The 8182-nt window shown below is 35.2% G+C and overlaps 1 long non-coding RNA gene across 1 annotated transcript; it reads right to left on the bottom strand.

The window, feature by feature from the left end:
• Window positions 1-712: 712 nt before the first annotated feature.
• LOC107446944 (uncharacterized) lies at window positions 713-6422 on the bottom strand. Its single transcript, XR_006226986.2, has 3 exons — window positions 6296-6422; window positions 3813-3923; window positions 713-761 (listed from the first exon to the last, which is right to left on the bottom strand). It is a non-coding gene; the product is annotated as an uncharacterized lncRNA (long non-coding RNA).
• Between the last annotated feature and the right edge of the window lie 1760 nt (window positions 6423-8182).

Genomic DNA, 8182 nt, shown 5'->3' with positions numbered 1-8182 from the left:
GGCGCAGTTGGTTTGTCGTCGGTCTTCTGAGCCCAAGTCCCGAGTCTGCGGGTTCGATCCCCGTCCCAGACATCGGATCTTCGGGATGCAGAAAATCCTCAGCGGCGATGTCGTATGATTATGCGGCATGCAAAAGATCCTTAGAGTGTCTTATTGGCTCTTGGCATTTCCGGCAAAATTGAATTCCTAGTGCACTTTAGCATCCAAATAAAGTCTCGGTGCTGCCATCTAGTGTTGCAGAAACTAGATGTCCAAATTGACATGGCCCACAGTATGTCAAACATTGTGGAGGTCCTGAAAGAGTGGATTCCACTTCTGGAGAACGCACTAGGTCTGTTTATAATCAAGATATTTTCGTTTTTCATTTCCACATATAACGCCACTGACACTCGGCAAATCCATATCTTTCAATAATGCTAATCGCGCGAAAGAAAAACAAAAGGCATGCCAACTCACAAAAACGCAGGGGAAAAATTTATCAAGAGAAAAAGAAAAATTCATGAGCCCTCTAGTGCCATCTAGCAATGAAGATAAGCATCAAATAATGAATCTTTTTTTAACCTACACAGGGGAAATAGCGGGATCCGTATCGAAACAGGGGGGAAAAATTACTTCGCCTTCGACACAGCTCAAATCGCAAGAGCCGTACTCGGAGGGTTAAAAAATCTGTTTAATCACATCGGGATGGATTAGTTAACTGACAGAATACTTACTGCAGCAACTTCTGTTGCATACTGAACAGCTTCTATAAATACTTCATCCTTAAAAAGAAATATTTTAGTTTAATTTCGAAACGACAATATTTTTTTTAATAAAAATTTATAACAATGATTGGAAATCTCATTTTTCAAACATCAGCGTTTCTTAGACACTTAAAAAATTTTACTCTTCTAACTTGCTATAGAATAACCACCGCAGTCTGTTTATTGATTAATCATAAAGTTTATGGTAAAGAAAATTTTGAAACCGTGTACAACTAGTATGGTTAAAAAAGAAATATGAAAACAAAACAAACTGTACGGTTCTTCAACCATTTACAACTGGCATGGTTTGAAAACAGTAAAAAAAAACTTTTCTACTGGGCATTGGAGCTAGTCTTTTTGTTAGGTAATAGGCATTAAAGTTACGTTTTAGTTGAGTTGTGTTTTATCAAAAGAACCGTGGGATGTGATTTAATTCGTTTATTTGATTGTTTCATCTTATAGGAAATATAGGTCTATTCATATATGTATAGACTAATATCGGAAAATATTGGCAATTTGAAACTTAGGTGAACTAAGATTCGTGAATATTGGTCCGATAAGGACCCAAGTTATTTTGCCGCTAGGGCGGTTTGAGCTTGTCCTTCCGTCTTTTGTGGTGGTTAGAAGAAACGTAAGATTTCTTGAAATTTTTTGATAAATATTCTGACATTTTTTTTCTAACAAACGCTAATGAATGGAAAAATGGTTGTTGTTTTTTTGTGTTCACGATATTTTCTGCACAATTTGCATCAAATACCCAAATAATCTTCCCAAAACCAAGAGACTGAAATTTACATTACCATGCATTTGTTTCACTTCGAATGTATGACGATTTTTTTTTTACTATATGTTTATTTTTATGTCATTTTCGTGAAGAAATTCAGAAAGAACATCAAAGATTCTTTGAACCATTTAAAAAGTGGTAGGCTATCAGAAAATCCTTGATGACGAAAATTCTGAAGACAAGTGCCGCGATGCAGCTGAAATTATATGAGTGTTGCAAGAGAATAACAATAATATTTTTTTTAAAATTATCATCAGGAAGAAAAAACATGTACAGAGATATATTATTTTTTATATACTTTGCATTGTTATTGATATTTTCCCCATACTGTCTTTGATTCATTTTATATTATATATTTATTCTATGATTCTTTTAAAACATTTTTCCTTTAATCTATTAGAGCAAGGATTAGATCAATTTGTTTTATTTCACAAAAAATAAAAAAATCATAAAAAGAACGGTTAATAATTACCCTAGCAACAATTTTACCTTGCCCCCAGTTGCGTTAAAGATTGAATCAACCTGGATCCTGTAAGCTTATGCACTGAGGGACCAATATTGGGATGTCCAGACTCTTTAATATGGTTCCTATAATGGCCAATATACTGCCTAAATTGGTCAATATAGAGCTCACATTTTCTAAATAATGGATATAAAATATCGGGTGAATCTAATAATTTTATGTAGGACCGATAATGATTGTAAAGTGGCTGTAAAATATCGGGTGAATCTGATAATTTTATGTAGGACCGATAGTGATTGCAAAGTGGCTGCAAAATATTGGGTGAATCTGGTAATTTTATGTAGGACCGATAATGATTGGAAAGTGACTGTAAAATATCGGGTGAATCTGATAATTTTATGTAGGACCGATAACGATATAGTGATTGTATAGTGGCTGTAAAATATCGGGTGAATCTAATAATTTTATGTAGGACCGATAATGATTGGAAAGTGGCTGTAAAATATCGGGTGAATCTGATAATTTTATGTAGGACTGATAATGATTGGAAAGTGGCTGTAAAATATCGGGTGAATCTGATAATTTTATGTAGGACCGATAGTGATTGGAAAGTGGCTGTAAAATATCGGGTGAATCGTAAAATTCTATCTACTACCAATATGGGAAAAATAACGGCTCTTTGAACCCTAATTGAGCCAAGAGTCATGAATGTTGGCCCAAAGAGGGTTTAAGTCATTTTGATGTTATTGTAAAATATATTTAAATTATTTAATAAAGTTTTATGTAGGATTTAAAACAAATCATTGCGTAACTTTGTTACTTTTAAATCACCGTAATTTGAGTTTCCATTGCCAATTTTACAATTCGAGAAAAAATTTCGTGTTCATTTCAATTAGTTTAAGAGAGGGAATAATTTATAGACTTGATTATGAGCCTAAATAATTTATGTATTTATTTTGCTTCTTCGTAAGTAAAAATTCTAAAACAAAGAGGTGAAAGTTACCTTAACGGGGTATCTTTCGTCAGCAGGACAGTTTTTATATGAAAAACTAGCTCTAATTAAATTAATAATCCATTCTTCTCCCTTTGCACTCATTTTGAAATTTTAGTCTATTACTCCATTATTGTAAACAATAAAAGTAAATACATCATATATTGTAATTTTACGTGATTTGAAAAAAAAAATCTTCAAAAAGATTTGCTTGGATTATCTACACTTTCAGGATAATTGAAAAATCTTCGTCTCTGTGTACCAAATCAATTATAAATGATTAAAATGTTTGTGAAGCAATATTTTTAATTTTTTCCCGTGAAATTTCTATGCTGCAAAATTTCCTACAAAAAAGTTCAGATATCCTTCATCAGTTTTAACATTTAGTTCCTATTGCAACTCTGCAGCTTTTGTGCAAACTGATGTCAAAGCATTCAGTAAATTTTTTAAACTGCTTCAATAATGGGCATTCCCCGTCTATTTCATGAATTGTCATTGCTTACTCTTTTGTGCAATAGACCCGCTTTTTTCATTCATGGGGCATTGATCTTGAATTACTGCTTCTCTGTCTAACCTGGACCAGTGAAATATTTTAATGCTTTTTTTTTCTGGGAAATTTCCTACGACAAAATTTTCCGAAAATAAGTTCAGACATTTTTTATCAAATTTTATAATTTTTCCAATTCTTTCGACAAGCTTTTTTACACGCTGAAGAAATAACTTAGAGAAAAAATTTTTTGTCGTTTAAATTGCTTCAATAATAATTGTTGTTGTTCCTTTATCTATTTATATTATTTGAATTGATATTACTAAGTCGATTATGAAAGATACCTGTTTTTCTTCATCCATGGCGCACCAATCCTCAAATAATGTGTCATGGTCAGGCCAGGACCAGTCCATCGAGAAAAAATCTGCGAAATGCTTCATTGCGTTCTTTCCAGTCTTTAAAAAAAAAGAAAAATAAAGCTATTGTGAATTTTTACATTTTCAGTAACGGTACAGGGAACAAAAAGAAAAAATATCTTGGAATAACTATTATTTATCTGACCAATGCGACCGGATTTTCATGTACAGTGCACATAGAAGGAGAAAAAACAGACAAACCTGAATAATTTTTAATTTTATGATTGAAACTTTCACGTTCTTGGACTCAATCTTAATAGGTCAGAGCATCGACCTCAAGCATGCTAATTAATTAGTGTAGACGATATTTTATACGATGTAATCAGAATATCGGGATAGCCTGGTTGGTAGGGCATTGGGCTCATGTCCAAAAGGTCATGGGTTCGATCCTGCCGGCCGAAGACTCCCCGTGTAGTAAATGGTGACTGATGCACGTTAAATCTGTCGAGTCTTAAAGTTCTCCATGTTCCCATAACAAATCAAAGCTCTGGGGGTACTGGATTGGAGATTGATCATTCTCTGATTCAGATCAAAATTACGATCTGTGGATGAATGAATGGATGTATGAATGTGTCTGCCCTATAAATGGGCGTGACGTATGGAGGTGGCAGAAGTCGAATTCTTGGTCATAGAGGAGGCCACTGGAAAACAAGTACAATCGCACCTTCTCTGCCTTAGTGGCATACGTCAACAACAGCAAAAATCAGAAACTTAAACGTACTTCCTCTGTCAGATAAATATACCTTTCATTTGACAAACTCAGACTTTTTATCTCCAAAGTGTAGGAGGGTTGCTGCAATCTAGAAAATATGGTCCTCATAGTTTGGTCAGGGAAGCAGTCCGAACGTTTTACCCCTTAACTATAAGCTTACTTTTTGTGTATGTTGCTATAGTTCGAGAACAATAATAAAGATCGTTTATCCAGAGATAATTCAATACAAACGAATTCTACACCAGCATTGTGGTCTGTGTGAGTCAGCTGCTGATGTCGTATCGACCAGCCATTGCAGGGATTCGAACGCGGTTTACTCTATACCTTATTGGGATGCTAATGCTCTATCTTCTGAGCCACCACGACTCTTACAAAAATGTTTTTTATTTTATTATCATCGTTGAATAGTCGACCCAGTTCTTGGGTTCATGACTATTAATACTGAACTCCGTAGTTTTGTAAGTTTGAACCCAATCCAGAAGACAAAGGAACTCCTGGATCAAGAATTGGGAGAAGTTTGCCTTCGCGGAGGGCTTTTTAATGGAAGTAACCTGCATTTGAGTTAGATGGGGCGGAAAAGCCACGAAAACCACGTTTCTTACACTCATATTATGCAAATGTTGTGTTTTGATTGGATGTTAAATATGCTTGTATATATATAAGAAAAACCAAGATTGGAAGATAGTTTTAGATGACTGTATGGAGACACTTTAGTTGCCTCGTGTTATGGAGAGTAGATAACTCCCGAGGATTGTTTTCTCTTATAAAATTGTTTGATGCCTAAATTTAGGTATAATTTTTCTTCCTTAATAAAAATTCTAGCAAGTTCAAAGATGACTTTTTCATTATGCTTGCTTAGCATTTTTTACAACGCTCTCAACTATTCCAGCATAGTCATTACTGGCATTCGAACCCGGTTCAAAAGTTGGAAGGAGAATGCTCTATCCCCTGAATGGCTCTTTACAACGCAATAATGTTTAAAAAATAATTTATTTTCTTCAAATGTTTTAGGGATACTGCAAAAAACAAAATAATTAAACCATTTTTCCAACTGAACTATAATCGCCATATTTGTCAGATTATAACACTTTGGAGTTTACTGATGTATACGTTGTTTTTGAAAGAAAATTGTTTATATCGGCTATGGCGCGAGGCGTTTCTAAATGATTATGTTTACAATGGTATGTGCATTGGTATGTTACATTGCTTTTTCTCCCGTAGTCCCTCATTGTTTTTTGTCCCGCGGCTCCCAGCACCGAAGTCAAGCATCACTGGTTGCTGTCAGTGTGCGGGTGGGTGACCACTTGAATCAGTTTTCGTAGGGACCGAGGGTGTGCAGCATTGATCCTCGTTAAACTGTTCTACCGTAAAGTGAACGACTTCGCTTGCAGGTCGTCGGGCTACCTAAGTGAGGGTGCCATATCCCCTGCTCATGATCAAAATTGTTATGGCATGTCTTCGGATCCTCCTCAGGGATGTTTCTCAGACCGTCGCCAATAGCCCATTGCGCAGCTCTAGTGCGACGTAAATGAACAACTACTACTACTGCTACGTTACAATGGATTTTAGTTTCTCACGATTTATATGAACATTTAGCAAAGATTCACCAATTTATTGAGAATTTGATCATAAAATGCTTTATGTAATATATTTTAAATTTGCTTTGATCAGCATTGTACCACGAAATATAAAATCATACCTCTTCTGGTGTCAATATGGTGCATGAATCTATCTTATCATTTATATCTTGATCTGAAATAAAAATGTCTTCAGATTAAAAAAAAAATAAATAATACAAGTATCATTTTCAAAAATTAACCGGTTTTTATGATTTTATATGAAATAGAAAAATAAAAATGTTAAAAATATTTTGTTTACGAAATTCAAAACCTTCTGGTTATATTAAGCTTATTAAAAAATATAAGGACAGTATGGCTGAATGCGACACGATTTTATCAATTGTCATTTAGGTCTAACTTGGTTTTTATGGGATGCATTCGCTGAAAATAACTGGAGGAAGACAATTTCAGTTCTAAAGAAATTTTTCTTGTTGATAAAAGGGAATTACACACCTTTGGACAATAAAATTGTTAAACCAGAAGTGAATGCAAATAACTGAATGATATTTATTTCTCACATACCATTATAGTTGGAAGAACAAGTGATTAAATTCTCAGGATATTTTGGATGTATTGATCCTGAGGAATCAGTACTCAGAGTAGCTTCCCCTGGCAGCAATAACAGTAGTTATTCTCCTGGGCATCGAGTCGAACAGAGATTAGATAGCATGGACGGGTAAAGCATTCTATGCAGCTTCAACATTATGCCACAATGAATCAACCATATTGACTGACGAGTTGTGGAGTACTAATCGTTCTGAAACCATTGACCAGACGTTTTCAATAGGTGAGAGATCAGGAGAACGTGCTGGCCAGGGCAACAGGCGAACATGATCAGTGTCAAGGAAGGTCAGGGCAGTGCGAGCAGCATGGGGTCGTACATTGTCCTGCTGAAACGTAGCGTTATGGAAGCCTCGAAGATAAGGCAGAGCAACTGGCCCTAACACATCAGAAATGTAACGACTGCTGTTTGAAGTGCCGGCAATGCAAACAAAGTGTGATCGTGACGTGTATCCAATGGTACCCAATACCATTATTCCAGGTGATGGGCCAGTATAACGATGTCGAATATAAGCTGCCAATGGGCGTTCTACACGATGTCGCCAAACACGGATGCGGCTACATGCTGGATACAGATGCTGGATTCGTCTGAAAAGACGACGTCAAGCCAATCCTGCTTTCTGGTTAGTCGCTAATCACACCATTGGAGGCGCTCTTGTCTGTGATACAGCGTCAAGTATAGCTGAAACCATTGTCGCCGTGCTGACAGTCCATGTTGCTGCAAACGTTGTTGAACTTTTCGTGCAGACACTTATTGTCTTGCAATTGATCCCATTTGATGACGCAGGGTTCGTGACGCAGCTGTATAATCCCTTAAGGTCATGTAGATAACATGTCTGTCTTCTAGGCTGTTAGTGATGGAGGCACTGAGATCTTACACGGTGTTCTATATGACCGTCATGAACCCTTGGTAGGTCACAATTTGACCTCGATAACACTCAGATGTTCCCAGGACCTCGATGTCCATATATACAACGCATGTTTGTATCATAAGACAAAATTTAATGATTTTTAGTTCAAAATAAAATTTATGGAAAACCCGTGATCATTTTGAGCATACTTTCAAAAAGTATAAAAACTACAAAGAAAATTATTTGAAGTGTTTTTAATTTTCAAGATCTTCAAATCGGAATTTTTTTTTTTATTAGTTGCAAAACACGATTCATTACAAAGCAATGAAAAAAACATCTGCACATTTTTCCATGCATGCGCAGTATTAAAGATCTACTTTACCTTAAATACTCACATCTTTTGCTGTTTTTAACGAATTTTTTCCGAAATTTAAAACTACAATTTTGCAATTAATTTTAAATTGCTCCAACTATTTTGTTTAATTTTATTCAAGATTTTTTAAGTTATACCAAAAAAAAATGCAAGACATTGTTTTTATAAATAAAAATGTCTTG

This window comes from Parasteatoda tepidariorum, chromosome 9 (genome assembly GCF_043381705.1).
Source record: "Parasteatoda tepidariorum isolate YZ-2023 chromosome 9, CAS_Ptep_4.0, whole genome shotgun sequence".
NCBI classification, from domain to species: domain Eukaryota; kingdom Metazoa; phylum Arthropoda; class Arachnida; order Araneae; family Theridiidae; genus Parasteatoda; species Parasteatoda tepidariorum.
Note: the sequence above shows the minus strand (reverse complement) of the source record. Positions and strands in the feature narration are given on the sequence as shown.